The following is a 16,824-nucleotide window of genomic DNA, read 5'->3' on the forward strand; positions in this document are numbered from 1 at the left end:
TGTCTTAGGGGAAGCTCTTACCTTTGGTGAATCAACAGGCTTTAGTAGGTAGAGATGCACGATATTTTTCTGACTAGCTCTGTTTGGAGCTAAAAGGAAACAAATGTTCTTGCTGTAGATGGAACACCCACTGAAAATACATTTCTGAGGGTGGAATGGCTTAAGGAATCCACCTACAATTGGTTAATTTTTTTTTTTTCTTTTTCTTCTTGGACTTCTTGAAAATCTCTCTTAGCTCACTTTGCAATCCTTGTTGCTGTGAAAGTCAAAGAGATGGTTATTCCAAACTAATAAAGTCTGTTAAAACGTGCTATAAAAGGAATCATTCTGGACAAAAAAGGTCAGAAAGACAATTTTTTGAGTAAGAAAAAATTCCTCTGGTTCAGCAACCACAAAGTAATAAGCAATTCCACTAAAACTTGCAGTATCAAGAACATAAAATCTTTTCTGTCCTTTAAATCACACGATGCCTGGCCCTCATTTCTTCCCAAGGAAATAGCCATATTCTTTGCCTGAGACATTGCTTTTCATCATAAAGTGGAAATCTGTGTGTTGAGAATTCAGTCCTCCAGCTTGGTTCCATTTCTTGGGTTCATGCATGTCAGCAGGCAGGGTCAGCTGTCTTTTAGCATCTCGAAGAGTCATCTATGCTCTACCAAAGGTGCATGCTACAAGTTTTTTTTCCCTTCATAATGGTGTAATTCAAAGTTGGTCCTCCCTGATGATGGAAAGGTTATATTATGCTACGATGATGAATATCAAATTAATCTGCCACTGTCCATTCAGTTAGTAAGACGAATAAGGTGTCTGATGCGTAACTTCAGCTGCTGTTGTTCGGTAAAATAGGCTATGCTTTGAGCAAAAGCTGTTACTCAGCTTCAACCACAGTTTGCATTACATTTTACTCATTAAAACAATCAATTTACTGAACCAAGGAACAAAATTAAGATAAAAGGCAAAATTTACAAAAAACAAGTTAAAGAATTGAAGTAAATGATGACATTCAGATTCTGCAGGTGGTTTTCAATATTGTATATTCAGAAAAAAACCCAGGTGGTGGATATTGTAGAAATGCAAGGAAAAATGTGTAGGTGAACTGTGTAATTACCAGTCTTTAATTAACTCACAGTTTATTTATTTGCTTTACAATTTTTTTTTTTTTTTTTTTGTAATTGAATTCTCATTGGCTAGTAGAGAAAAAAAATTCTCACTTTGTTAGCAGGCAAACTCAGCAACACCCTATTCCAAGATCTGGGACAGATGATAATATCTCTTGCTTTGAAAAGCATTTTTTAAAAAAAGTTTTAGGGCTAATGATTAATGTGAGACATTGTAGAAATACCATTTGGTGTCAAGTGATTTTCAGTTTTGTAATCTGGTTTGTAAACCAATACATTAGTAAGTGCTTTCCCAAAAGTTTAAAATAATTCAGTGGTTTTATTAGTGTAATTCAATTAGAGTCCTTTCGTGTCTGTTACGGTGGAGTACAGTATGTATTGCCCTCTGTTCTGCATTCAAAATACTGAAAACATTTTGCTCTGATGAGTGCTGATATTCTAAATACTGTACTTTAGATGAGCATTCATAACTGTTTATTTTTACAAATAATTTGTTGTGAAATTATTCCACAGTGGTTTTGAAAATGAAGTATTTGCTGTGAGTATAGTTTTTCTTTTAAGCTCAGAATTGCCATAGTGAGGGAGATGACTCTCTATCTAGCCCAATGGCTTTTGCCCAGCGCTACCCAGTTGTAGATGTTAGGCAAAGCGTATAACACCGGAGTAAATCAGAGAAGCCCTGCCCCCTTCAGCTTCCAGCAATGAGCAGATTAATGACTTTATTAGCGAGAGGCTACATCAAACCACTCTATTTCGTGGCTGTGAACTGATAACTCTTCCATGAACTTATGTCATCCTCATATGAATTCATTTATACTTTTGGTCTCTTGTGAGTTTCACTATTTAATTACATTTTGTGTGGATGATATAATTCCTTCTGATGATTTTGAATTGCTGACTGTAGTAGTATCACAAGTTTCTTTTTCTGTGCCATGAAAAATAAGGAATAACTGTTCACTGTTTAACTTTCTCTGTATCAGCCACGATGTTCTAGTCATCTGTTCAATCCCTCCACAGTAATTTTCCAGCCCCCCTCCCCCCCTGCCCCAAGCTGAAGAACTGTGATTTGTCAAATCATTTCTAAATACAGAAGTGGTTCTGTATCTGTCCATTCTGTTGCCCTTCCCCACCCTTTATATTTTTTTTCTCCATTTTCTACTTGGCCTGTTTTGGGAGGGCCTGACCAGAAGTAAATGCAGCATTAATGGCAGGGGATGTTGTGCTCCATGGATTTTGATGTTACCACAGCTGGGATTTTTTTTTTTTTCCCTCTGTCCTCAGTTACTGATAGCTCCTCACATCTTACTGGCCTTCTCGACCTCAGCTGAACACTTGCTACACTAAGAAAGATGAGAAACCTTATTTTTCCTTTTTTGTTTAAAAGATACGTTGCTTCTGATACCATCAACTTTGATGAAATTTTGTTAATTTTTAAAGAAAATCCTAGTGTCAGGGCAATACAGAGTTTAAAGTCTTCTCAGCAAGGAGCACCGCATCTCTTATTCCAAAGAGAGAGATTAAAAAGAGGAAGAACAAATCTCTGCAGTCAGGCAGAATTTGCCCCTGACTGCAGCTTAACATTAAGTGAAAAGGGTTAGGAGTGAGACCTGCTGAATAATTGAGGTATTTGCTGAGATCCTTCACTATTTTAGGCATGGATATGAGGTAACAAGCTAAATGAAAATTAATGCCCCCTGTATAAATCGTTGTTATGTGCAGCAGTGCATATGGGACAGTAGCTTTTTGTTTCCTTTGGCCACTGTAGACCATTGGGATTTTGACACTAACATGCTTGCATGCTTCCACATGATGAATGGAAAAAAAGTAGTATAATTACCCCCATAATGGGACAAAATACTTGTTCTCCTGCACTGAATATTATATTCTAATGATATGGATGACTTCCATGAGAAGAATTTACTTTTGTTTTCAAGGGGAAAGGAGAACAGATGGGAAGGAAATAGAAAAGGAAAGAAGATGAGAAGGAAAGGAGAAGGAAAGATGGAAAAGAATACAATTCTGTTTCTCATTCTCCTCTGAGTAAGCCTAACTGTGGTGCAGCTGCTACCTCTTCCTAAAGGACTACCTCTTCCAAGGGACTTTGAAAATGATTGTTAGATTTTTATGAAAACAGAAGAATAAAGTAACTCTGAAATCTGGTGAGTGCAATAGGTTTAAAATAAGTGGATTAATAAGAAAATTGTCCTCCTCCCATTACGTACAGTGGATATTTTATTGTGCTTACTCTCAAACCAGCAACTTTCCACAGCTGTTACAAGTGTAGATTAATTCCATAAAATTCTCAAAGAATTTGTCCTTACTTCATGGTGACTGGGGCTTTTCTGCATGCCTGCTGCCTGTACTTCTGAGGCACCTCCTAGTCTCTGTGTGTGCTGCGGACTCTTTGCTCACAGTCCCTATTCCTGTCTTCTACTTTCTCAAAGGAGCTTCTTGGTCTAAGAATGCTCAGAGGCATCCTCCTAATTTTAGGTATAAGACTTTTCTGTGTAGGAGATGTAACACCTTTCTAGGAAATAGCACACACAGTGCATAGTGGGGGCATAAGTAAATTATATATTCTGGTAATTAGTCGGCTTGCATAAATATAGAAATGGTAATTTTGAAATTCTTATTATTACAGCTTGCATACATATACAAGTTCTGTCCTTAAAATAATCTAGAAAATATAAAGATCAGAGAAATACAGCCTGCCACCTCCAGAATTATTATTGTTGAATAAGTATAGAAACCTGTCTGGTTTCATTTAATTTTTTCTTGCTGATTTATTACTGTATATTTTTATACTAGGAAACAAAGAAAAGTAAATGGAGATACTGAATAACATTTGATATCAGGGTTAAGAGTGAGAAATATAAGGAAGTCATAAATATATATACAGAAGCACAATTTTTTTTAATGCTTTTTTCTTATTTTTGTGTATCAATCCTTGATTTGAGCCTTCAAGTGGAACTGAGGTTTAAAAATAATGTCCTTTTGAAGGTCTTCCTATATTTCCCTTCAATTTTTTTTTTATTGAGAGAATCATAGGATACCTTTTTCTTCATGGAAATAGCTTCAGTTAGGGTGTTTCAGATCATACCATTATTAGAAAGTAAAAAGAATGGGATTTGTACACCTGAGTGGAACACTGAGAGAAGAGGGGCTCTTTTATGGTCAGGGATTTAACTTCAGATAGGTGTGAAAGAAGTCAATTCAAGAACATAACTAGCTTGGTTATGGGCTTGAAAGGTTTCACGTGAACCAGAGTGCAACCTGGAAGCATCAGAAAATTTGCCCAGATTAAAAGAACAGAATGTGTGAACCTTTACAAATATACACAGTTCAGAAACTGGAGGAAGGTTGAGGAGCAAGGAGATTTCATTCTTGGTAAATAACTTGCAGGGAAGAAATTCAGATGTATGCTGTTCTTTTTAAGCTAGCATCAGAGTTCAGAGTTGCATACTGTTTGAACAGAAACTAAGTGTTGTTGAGTGGCTACGTAATTATTTTCCATTCTCAAATCTGAGGTGCTGTCGTGCAGTGCATCATTACATTAATTACTATTACTAGATTATTAAGGTATATAAGTATGAAAATGTGTATATATAGTCAGCAGCCTGTAAGACTTCTAGGGAGGATCCTTTTTCAATACCTCAGTAGAACACCGCAAAGAAGCATCATCAAATGATAAGCACGTAACTAGGAATGAAACAAAACAGAGTTATTAATCTCTTTTAAATAAAGCCAGCACAAAGGCTTGATGTCATATAAATTTGTTTATCTCTGTAAGTACTGCTGTTAAATGTCTTATTCTTCATTTTAGAAGAAAGCGTCTGTAGTAAAATTAATAAAACCTTGATATACAAGTATAATGACCAGGTTTTTTACCTACTCCCTTCTGCAATATAGTTTCACTTTCGTCTCTTCTGGAAAACAGCTTACAATTTAATTATTACAGAAAGTCAAAAAGATTACTTAATGGAAGAAAAAAATAACAATATTATTAGAGCATAATATCAAGTATATTGAGGGTAAAACAGAACCCTTATATTATGTTTAGCCCACATGAGTAGGCTTGTTCAAGTCAATGGAAAGATGTGCATAAATAATATTTTTCTGAATTAAGTCCTTGAATAAACATTTGTAGTTCTGGACATAATAACCATACAGGAAGTTCAATTGTATTATAGTAATGTTCACAGCTACCTTGTTATTTTCTTAATGTTTAACTTGTTTTATTTGAGCTGGTTAAATCTTCCTGTATAATCTCATTTGGAAAATTCCCCAAGCCTTTGCTTAAGTCTTTACTGATAAACTCAAGAACTGCTGGATTTGCCTGTGCCAGATAGACATTTTTTGATGTGTTTTTATTTAGGCATCCTAGTAAGGACTGTGGAGTATAGGCAATGAAACAGTATTAAGTCAGATACATCCCGAGTAAAGCAACATGTATATGAAGAATGGGAGAAAGTAATACATTATATATGTGCAGCTAGGTGTATGGGGAAATACTTTCACTAATTCTGTAAGTGTGTCTCCAATGAAGCAAATACATACAAAGAGGAAAGTTGATTTATTAAAATTTTATAAGCTAATTACATAAGAAATAATATAAAACAAAAAAGGGAAAAAGGTTGGCTAATGAGTTTTTTGTCCTAAGCAGCTGCAAATCATTTAATAAAATGTACGTGCTCTGATATGCTTGCACTGCTAGATAGTGGGTAGCTACAGCTACTTACTCCACAGATAGTCTTTTGTAAATCAGTACACGTATGTAAGTGGGACTGTGCTGTTCACCATGAAAAACAATGGTATGGGAATAGATTAATTGACAATATTTGTTTTACTCTATTTTGATTCCTTTGCTACAAAATACTATTTCCTCTATGCAGTGAATCATTCCATAGCAAAGGTATTTCACTTGGAGCACAATAACATACTATAAGCCAGAAAGACATTTTCAGATATGTTGCTTTATTGACTTCCCACTGACTGGGTTTAGATCTCCATATTTTCATTGAAAGGAGCTGAAACTAGATGCTTGACTACCTTTCTTGATTAAAAACAAGGTATAAACAAATGGGGGAGGGAATGAAAAGCCCTTTGTCTTAACTTTCTGGTATTAGCACCATGTTTCTTTAGTATATCTCTGTTTCTGTGTAAACTTAAAGACTACTGAAGATTTTTTTTTCTTTGGCACACTTCGCTATGTTCTGGTGTACATGAATTGGGTATTTAGCTGGAAGAAGACCCACAACTTGTTCTTGCTTTCCATAATTTGTAGTAATTATATCTACAACAAAAAAATGAATGTTATTCTTTGCAAATAACGTGCTGGTAAAGTTCAAACCATTTAATCATATTACCATTTTTGTATTTTCAGGTGACTCTGAAGCAATATCATTGCTTTCCTTTGGACTGTGTAATAGTCGACTCTTACCTGATATGTTTTCATGGCTTTTGTTAAGAGTGGTCAGAAGTTTGATCTCCACCCCACTGCCCCCCATCCCCTGCCCTGATGTTATATGACATCAGTGAAAATCATATATCGTGCAAGTTTTTATAGGTTATTTTCATAGTCAGTGAAGAAAAATAGAGCATGATTCATCTCACCTGTTTCAGCCATTTATTTAGAGTTAGCTAAATTGTGCCCAGAGGTTATGTTTTTCCTTTTTCTAAAGTTAATTTAGGTGACTAGCTTAAATGGAGATGTCTGTACTGGTTAAAATCTGAAACTCACTGAAGTGAAACCTGCCCAGGATTTCTTCATGCTGAATAATATGATGTAAGCAAGATTTAGCGTATGGTTACAGACCAGCACTGTGCACTACAAAGTTTCCCACTTTGCTTGGATTTGCTTGGACAAATCAGAGGAGTCAGGAATTGTATTTTTAGGAAAATGGGTTCTTGGCCCCCATATAGATGACTTGAAAGGATTTAGCCTACATAGTTCAAAAACTAATTTATCCGCTAGACTTTTCGGAGGAAGTGCTCTTCATTTAGAAAATGTATAGAATAGTTTTACTGTTTCCAAAATTCCACTCCTATGGAGAACTGTTTCCAGTGTGCTTTACAGTATTAAATTTTCACATAGGATGCCTGCAATGACTGTGTTGACAATCACTGTGCTTGCATGTGGCAGACAAATATGAAAATGTGGCTTGGGGAATAGGGATGAAGGAGACAATCTGTCTGTATAAGTATATGCTCTCCTCCATGCCCTCTGTGCTTACCTTCAAAGTGGTTATTTTGCCTTTACCCATTAAGGCTGAAAAAGTATTTAGGTTCAGTCCAGTTAAGAGCTTGGACATACATACACCAAAATGATCAAAGATGTGGAAGCCTGAAGAGAAATCTCAAGAATAGTAATAAAACGGTGTGGATACAGCTTTGGAGAGCAGGTAAGTGACACAGGGCATTCCTTCAGGCAAGTAAACTCTTGTATATATTTACACTTAGTCTACTTTATTCTGCTTAGGAAATGGCTGTCTTACTTTTGTGTCAAAATTTCTGTAGACTGAGGGTGTGTGTAATTTCTGAGTTTTGTGTTAGAAAAAAAGAAGCAAAATCTAAATTAATATTTTGCAGTATAAGGGAGGTGTGTGAGGGAAGTAAAATCAGAAATATATTAATATTGAGGAAAGAGTTTGTTCATATGCCCAAGTCTTTATTGCATAAACACTAATAAAATTAATTAATCAGAAGAAAAAAAAACAAACATATGAATTATGTGCGAAGGAGAATAGAATTATTTATTTATGCTAATATTTATTTTTGATGTCAGCAAATAACAACTGAGCATATTTAACTGGAAGCAAGTCTGTTTGCGTTACAGGTTCCAAAGTAATCTTCAGGCATGTGTGGAAAGAAAAAGCTGTAGCTGATTGCAAATCCTCTTGTAACAGTCCATCATGGATTGGTACTTTCAATATTTGTAATGATACCTTTCTGCTTCCCCAAAATATTCTAAGAATTTACAGAGCATGAAATATTGTCAACTTTGCTATCCTAGAGTCCAAAAGAGAGGAATAAAATTGTTAGTATAAAACATGAGTGTGGCATTTAAAGTGTTGTTTCTAATAATCAGGTGTGGCAAGGAGGAAATTGGATAGACTCAGCTGTGATGCTGTGGTGGTACAGCTAACAGCTCAGTGCAAAGCACACGTTCAACTGGAAGAGGGTAAAATTTGCAGGCAAGCTTAAATGACTGCATTTGAGTCCTGATCAAATTAGGCAAGTGAACTTAGATTAGTTGAGATAAACTGTCTCTGAGATGCTCTATGGCAGCTGTGGCAAAAGTACTTTGAAATGAAGACATGCCAATCAGAAGAAATATCCAAATTTGGAATGTAATATTGGCTGGCTATAGAGTGTAGGGACTGAATGCAGGGCATCACTAATGGTTGGAGCTTACATGATGAGAACAAATCAAATTGCTGTGGTAGAGGTGATGTGCAAAAAGAGACTGTTGTGACAACATGTAACAGTTGGATGCCCACTAAACAAGACCATACTCCTGATTTTCAGAACTGAGCTGCCAGTATCTCAGCAATGAAGCTTTGTTTTTGAACGATGGGAAAGGAAGGAAAGATGACACTAAATACTGTGAATGACTAAAATAAAACTATGCAGAAAGGGCAGTTTCATCATTTATTCACTATGTTGAGTTCCTATAAAAATTGAGGAAACTCCTGATTTTAATGTGTTTTGACGATGCACCATGTTGTCATTATCCACTGTTGGGTTGAACAATTTGGCAAAAGTTAAACCCCTTGCTTTCCAACTGACCTCAGGTAATTCTGGGAGGTTGGGGGCGGCTGGGCTTAACTTCTGATTGACTCCAATGTGTTATCGTGACCAGGTTCCTTTTACATTCTCGGAAACAGAATTAAGACTCAAAATGGAGTCAAGTGCCAAGACACTTTATCTGGCCAACAATAAATACGTGAGAGAAAAGCAGAAAATGGGAGAAAAAAAAAAGAGAAAGGGAAAGAGAAAGTGAACACGAGAGTGTTGCAATAGCTACCACCACGGAATTGCAGTGGGCTGTGTGGTCGGTCCGTCCTTCCGTCTTTCCATCCATCTGTGAGGTCCATTCATCCGATGTATCTTCGAATCTGGTGCTGGGGCGGAGATGTTCCAGAACACTCCTCGTGGTGTCTCCTGGTTTCCCCTTTTTATAGTCTTCTTGCATAGTCAATGACTGTTTTCCATATCCATGCCTCCCACTCGGCAGTGGGGCGCATGCACAGTACCATCACTAGAGGGTGCTAGAAAGTTCTAGAGGGTCTGAGCCCCCACTATAAGTCGACCCTGGGCCTGGGTGCATGCACAGAGGGCATCTACTCCAGAGACAACAGGACACACACACACTCCCGCCAGGCAGGACTCAACGGGCGGCCTTGGCGACCAGACTGTCCCACTTGGTTGCGTTGGTGATTAAACTTTGCTACTGAAACTTGTCCTGCCAACAATGTCGAGGCAAGTTTCTAGTCCCTTACACATGTTCAGCTGAATATTGTACTATAATTTAGTAGCAGAAAATCCTGTCCTCATACCTGTGTGCAATTATAGTTACCTTCTGTGTAGGCCAGCATGTCTATGGAAGGAGGTGGTGCCATCACTGTGGTCTAATATTGATATTTCATGATGCACAGGAGTGTATATTCCCAAACAGAGCACAAAACTTTTAAGATTGTGGGATCTGAATGCTGAAGTTGGTGAATTCCTTGAATCATAGTGTCCAACAGAGATAACTAAAGGCAGAATTTGGGCTGTTTGCACTAATTTTTGTTTGGGTCCCAGGCAGATGAAATTTTTTTTCCTTGAAGCTAAAGAAACTGTTATTTGGAGAGCACAGAATGTGGGAGAAGATGATTTGCTGCGGATATCACTACCTGTGAAAGCTCTAGAAACATATTTTTCTTGGTCAAATATTTAGTGTGTGTATGCTAGTGCACTGGCACATTTTAGATGTAAATACCTGATCATATTAAAGTTAACAGAGTTTTTATGTACTTCTAAAAGACAGGATCCCAGAATCCCAGGTTGGAAGGGACCTCAGAGATCATCTAGTCCAACCTTTCTAGGAAGAGCACAGTCTAGACAAGATGGCCCAGCACCCTGTCCAGACGACTCTTAAAGGTGTCCAACGTGGCCAAGTCACCCACTTCCCTGGGGAGATTATTCCAATGGTGACTGTCCTCACTGTGAAAAATTTCCCTCTGGTGTCCAGTCGGAATGTCCCCTAGAGCAACTTGTGTCCATTCCCCCTTGTCCTCTCCATGTGACTCCTTGTAAAAAAGGAGTCTCCATCTTCTTTGTAGCTATCCCTTAAGTACTGGTACACGGTGATGAGATCCCCCTAAGCCTCCTTTTCTCAAGGCTGAACAAACCCTGTTCTCCCAGCCTATCCTCCTATGGCAGCTTCCCAGTCCTCTGATCATCTTGGTGGCCCTTCTCTGGACCCCTTCCAGCCTGTCCACATCCTTTTTGTAGAGTGGGGACCAGAACTGTACCCAGTACTCCAGGTGTGGCCTGACAAGCGCTGAGTAGAGTGGGATGATGACTTCTTTATCTCTGCTGGTGACACCCTTTTTGATGCAATGCAGCATCCTGCTGGCCTTCTTGGCCGCAGCAGCACACTGTTGGCTCATGTTGAGCTTCCTGTCCACCAGGACCCCCAGGTCCCTTTCCACAGAGCTGCTCTCCAGCCAGGTGGATCCCAGTCTGTGCTGCACTCCCAGATTATGTTTTCCCAGGGGCAAGACCTTTCACTTGACCTTGTTGAACTTCATCAGGTTCTTTTTGGCCCACTATTCCAGCCTATCCAGATCTTTGTGAAGAGCAGCTCTCCCTTCTGGAGTGTCTACTTCCCCACTCAACTTGGTGTCATCCGCAAACTTCATCAGGTTACACTTGATCCCATTATCCAGATCACTTATGAAGATGTTGAATAACATGCGCCCGATATCAGTCCCTGGGGGACTCCGCTTGTGACAGGTTGCCAGTTTGAGAAAGAGCTATTTACCACCGCCCTTTGGGTGTAGCCTATCAGCCAACTCCCCACCCACCGCACAGACCACTTGTCCTAGCCATAACACATGAATTTCTCCAGGAGGAGGCTGTGAGGAAGTCCAGGTAGACAATGTCCACCGCCTACCCCATGTCAACCAGGCAAGTCACTTTTTGTCATAGAAGGGCACCAGGTTTGTTGAGCACGACCTGCCTTTAGTGAAGCCATGTTGGCTTTTCCCAATCACCTGCTTCATTTGACTTGTGATGGCCCCCAGGAGGATTCATTCCATAACTTTCCAAGGGATTGAAGTAAGACTGATGGGCCTGTAATTACCTGGATCGTCCCTCAAGCTTTTCTTGTAGATAGGGGTAACACTTGCCTTCCTCCAGTCGCCTGTGACATCCCCTGTTCTCCTTGACTTCTTGAATATTATGAGGAGTGGCCTTGCAATGACATCAGTCAGCTCTCTCAACACCCTCGGGTGGATAGCATCAGGGCCCATCAATTTGCCGGGGTCAAGCTCCTATAATAATAATAATACCAACCCTTCACTGATAGTGGGTCTATGACTGGATCAACCGGCAGTTTTGTTCCCAAAGCCTGGGACCCGACAGTGCTGGTAAAGACAGAGGTGAAGAAAGCATTGAGGACCTCTGTCTTTTCAGCATCATTGGTGTCTGACTCTACTGTTCTGTTTAACAGTTGGCCTATGTTATCATTTTTTTTTCTGCTTGTGGTTGACATACCTGAAGAACCCTTTCTTGTTATTTTTGACATCTATGGACAGTTTCAATTCAAGCTGGGCTTTTGTTTTTCCAGCTGCATCTCTGCACACTCTGGCTATGCCCTTGTAGCTCTCAACGGCTAATCCTCCACTTCTCCATCTCTTTTATGCTTCTCTTTTGGATTTGAGTAGACCTATGAGGTCATCGTTGAGCCATGGGGGCCTCTTGCTCCGCTTACTTCCCTTCCCTTTATAGGGCATAAACTGGTTTTGTGCTTCCAAGAGAGTTCTTGAAGAACTCCCAGCACCCACTAGCTTGCTTATCTTCCATGGAAGAATCCCATGTATTCCCTCCCATCTGAGCTCTGAGTGAGTGAAGTTTGCTCTTCTAAAATCTAGACCCTTGTCTTAGAGGTGACCTTCAGCACACTCAGCAGGATCCCAAACTCCACTATATTGTGGTCACTGCAGCCAAGGCTATCACTGACCGAGATATTACAAAGCAGGTTTTCTCGGTTTGTGAATACAAAGTCCAGCAGTGCCTCCTTCCTGGTTGGCACATCTAACATTTGTATGAGGAAACAGTCTTCTACGCATTCCAGGAACTTGGTGGATGACATGCAAGCTGCCGTATTGTTCTTCCAGCAGATGTCTGGGTAGTTGAAGTCACCCAGATTTTTTTTTTTAACCTTAAGTGATTTAATCTTTGGTCAATAAAATTACTGATGCTGCATCATGCTATTCCTCATAATCTGTATTTCCTTGGTGTGGTATCACTTCACTAGGGGTGTGTTTCTATCATATGTTGCAAATGAAACAGTCACACCTGTTTGAAAAATAACTATGGTAATTAAACAAATTTAAACTGAAAGTAGCAAACTGTTCTGAGATGAGAATAAGATAAATGTTTTAAACTATTTCATTTCAGTATTTATAATTTTTGTTTAAAAATAGGCCAACATAAATGTGAACATATTTTTGTTGTATATGATACCAGCAATGGCATCATTTCTGGTAATCTCCAGAAATTCCAGCAAAATTTCATTTTTCTTAGACTAACATTTACTGGTAGATTTCAGTTCATATGAAGTCACTGAAGATGTATTACAGAACTCCAAAATACTAGCTACACACCTGGGGATATTGTTCCTAGTATAATGCACAGCAGTCTCTCCTGATAGTGGTGTACTTCACAGAGGGAACAAGAGATGACATATATTGATCTCAGGACTTGGGAATCCTAAATGTAGCCTAAAGTCACATTTTCATCCACTCTTCCCATCCTCATATCTCACAAATCTGGGAACTGACTTCAGTGTATAATCGTCATGTAACAGCTAAAACAAATTTTCAGCTGAAAAAGTAGGTTAAACTGATGCTTAAAAATCCTTTACATGGTATTCTTTAGCAATCTTTATTAAGACATCTTTAATTTTAGCTATTTTGAAGCAAAGAAGGATTTAGGATCTGAGGAGAAAACAGAATGAACTGATAGGATGAAAAGGGCTGCTATTGCCACACAAGAGGTTTGTCCGCAGGTAAATGCAATTGTTCAAAAGATATTAATTTAAAGGACAGTTCCCCTCATGTGGCAATACTTTGAATTCAGTTCTGAGAGTCACTCAAGCAAGCACCAAAGTCCAGCATGTTAGAATCTTCTGCCTTCAAGTCCTCTGTCATCCCTGTTTCCTCTTGTCTCAGCCTTTGTGCTCGGCTCTGATGCAGGTATCTATTGCTCTTTATCTGCCAATTGCTTTTTCACAGAGGAGTAGGTTATCAAACTGAAAAACTAGGGATTAGGTATTATGACATTTCAGGGAACTTAACTGCAGAGTCATACAGGCTGGTATAAATGAACACCAGCTCATGTTCATACTCAATCTCAAATGAGTTGGGAGTCTCGAAACTGGAGTATTACCAGCTAAGATGCACTAGCTTTCTCTGAGCAACAATATCACCAGGTTCAATACTTGGAAGAGGAAACTTCTTGATGGACATAGGCTAGGGGATGAGCTTCCTGGAAGGAGGAGACAACTTCTGAGTTAGATCCCCATGGAATCCCAGTGATCAGTAAGAGGTGAGGACTTCTGTAGGGAAACCCTATACCAGCTGCTCTTTCAGGAGCCTCTTAGGCTGAGGTCTAAGCTCAGCTGAATGAGAGAGGCAGCAAGTTTTGATTCCATGTCTTCAGGTTATCCTGTACAGTAAGGTGATGAAGAAAAACATTTAAGAATTTGTGTTCAGAAAATTGTCTTTTTGGCTTTGCATGTACTTTTCAGGAGCATGTCAAAAGGCAATTTAAATTCTTTGTTAAAAATGCCTCACAAATCAGGAAAAGTTTTTAACTGAAAATGAAAGTTTTATTCTAAAATACAAATATTTCAGGCTTTGATCTGAGTATTCATGTTTTATTGGGCTACTGAGAACTTTGTGAAAATTGAGCTTTAAGTATCACTCGCCTCTGTTTTACTTTGTTCTTCAGCTACACTTATCTCCTGTACTGTTATTGCGCCTCATAAAAGTTCAAAGCCAAAAAGGACTATCACATTCCCTTGAGACACGGTAGCAGAAACAGAAATATTGGAATTTTTTGGTTTTCCTTTTAGAACAGAAATTTTCTTCCTGAAATCTGAAGTGTGGCTTACCTCTTCAAGCCTTTAAACTTTCCCGATTTGGTCTGCAGAGCTGTGGAGAGGCCTTGCTGATCTGATGGGTGTGGGGTTAGGACTGAGTACCTGCTCCTCAGCACAAGGTGTGAGAAAACAACTTGCACTACATCCTCCCTACAAGAAACACAATAAGGTAAGGGGCAACTCATTATGGTGTCCATCTCACACTATGGAAGCTGCCTTGCAATATAATCACTTTCTGAACTAATGACCAATCTAGCAGCGGTGATTGGAGCACGCTGCTTTTATGTCTCTCACAGGCTGGGCATATATAACTCCTCTGCACAACTCCACAGAAGAGGTTTCCTTTCTGAAGAATATATGGCAGGAAGCCTAGCTCTTTGGTAGGATAAGCAAATGGACTCATGATTTTCCTCAGGTGACCTTGAAGAAGCGTAAGAATGTACAATACTCAGTGTTCACCTTGAAAAGTTGTTTTCGTTCTCTGTATCCAGACATTTAAGACAACTGCCTAGTTTATTTTTACTTACTTAAGGAAGGATCAGACAGTTTTTCTATAAAGAAATAACTACTTCCCCTGAGTATGATGATATTGGAAGAAAATTAAAATTAATACTATATTCAGCACAGGTGCGTATAAATAAGCTGGAAAAAATAGATATCTACCTGTTTCCTTCAAATGTGACAATATGACTGTTATTTTTTTCAGCATTCATAAATATCTGTGTATTCACAGTAGTTGATGATCCAGACATTTTTACTGGGTTGGTTCCCTACTTACATGCTATGGATGATGGCTAGGAATTTCTATGTCAGGAATTATTTCATTGCCAGTGATCAGTCTAACCGTCTTCATGCTTAAACAACAGAGTAGTGTTGGCAATTTGGTATTAATAATTACTGTGAGGAGTTTGGCTAAAATGGTGAAAATGTGGCTTATAACTCTGGTTCCTTGTCCATTAGAGTGCCTACTCCTCCCTTTGTAGCACTCCTGTTGCAGTCCTCCCTTGCTACAGTACCTTCAGTACAATAGGCTGGGTTTTGTTCTCATCTTTTCTCCCTGCCTTTCTTCATCTTCAGCTTGTCTGCAGCCATTTTTGAAGCACTGAACAATTTTCTTAATGATTTGAAGACGTTATCTGAATGTATTCCCATATTTAAAGAACACATGGGATTAAAGGAATGCATTAAACAATACAACAATCTTTACACAAAATTTTTGAACGATGTTTTATTTCTGTAGTCTGTCATTGATACTGTTACTTAATGGTGAAAGTAGAGTCCTTATATTTTAATTTTGCTGTTTTATGCTAGGAGGTGTGACTGATATATCAGATGAAAAATGGCAACCCTTGGTCCCTTGGAAGAAGGCTTTGTGACCAGTAAAACCGAGTCTCTAAGCTAGAAGTGGCTTGCCTGCTTGTTCTTGGCAAACTTGTCCAGGAAACCTAGCCAACCATACTAAAAAGACCCAGAAGCCCCAGACCTTGGAACTGCTTATTGAGACAGATTAAACAAAAGATTTAAATACAGGTCCCAGTTCCTAGTGTAGTAGGTTTCTTCTTTCAGTCTTCTTTCTGTTTCAACAAATGTCAGTATCTTTCTGGAGCAGATGGTTCCACATGGTCTTGTCTTGGTGTCCGGGTAATTTTTTTCTTTCCCTCACGTCCAAGGTGTGCCAGTTGGTTTAGTTTCTTTTTCCAAGAAAGCCCATTGCTCATATTGCAAGTTAAGTTTGATTTGTGGGTTGTATTTAGGAAATGTTAGTGCATCTGGAACACTGGCTACCTTGAGGTCGGCAACAGCAACCTCTGAAAGTCCATAGGGCAATACATGTGTTAAGTTAAGCAAATTCCTGTGAGGGTTTGGCTTTATGTTCAGTGTGTCAGTGAAGAAGGAAATGAATGAATCACTTATTCTATGAGGAGTGTTCTTAAAAGAACAATGCTGATGATAACTTCTTGCTGTTTAGGAGTTGGATATTCAGGATCTCCAAGCACTTGCTGAGCTGTAATATAAAAAACGTCACTGTTTAGTGATGGGTGACGTCAAAGGGTCCAAATAAACTAAATAGGCTGAAATATCAATATCATAAGAATAATTAGTGAATCAACATTATCTCAGTTCACAAAATATTTCATTGCTTATTTGTCTTGGGGTTGTGAAGTAAGGTTATCCTGGTTTTAAAAGATCAGCAACAAAGAAGTAGTATTTAGAAATATGTCTAAGAATATATGAATGAATGAGTAATTATGGATTCCAGATATACTTCTCCCTACATTTTTGTACATGAATTTATAGTTTAACATGAAATATGTTAATTTATGAGACATA

The sequence above is a fragment of the Phalacrocorax carbo genome, chromosome 1 (genome assembly GCF_963921805.1).
Source record: "Phalacrocorax carbo chromosome 1, bPhaCar2.1, whole genome shotgun sequence".
Lineage (NCBI taxonomy): Eukaryota > Metazoa > Chordata > Aves > Suliformes > Phalacrocoracidae > Phalacrocorax > Phalacrocorax carbo.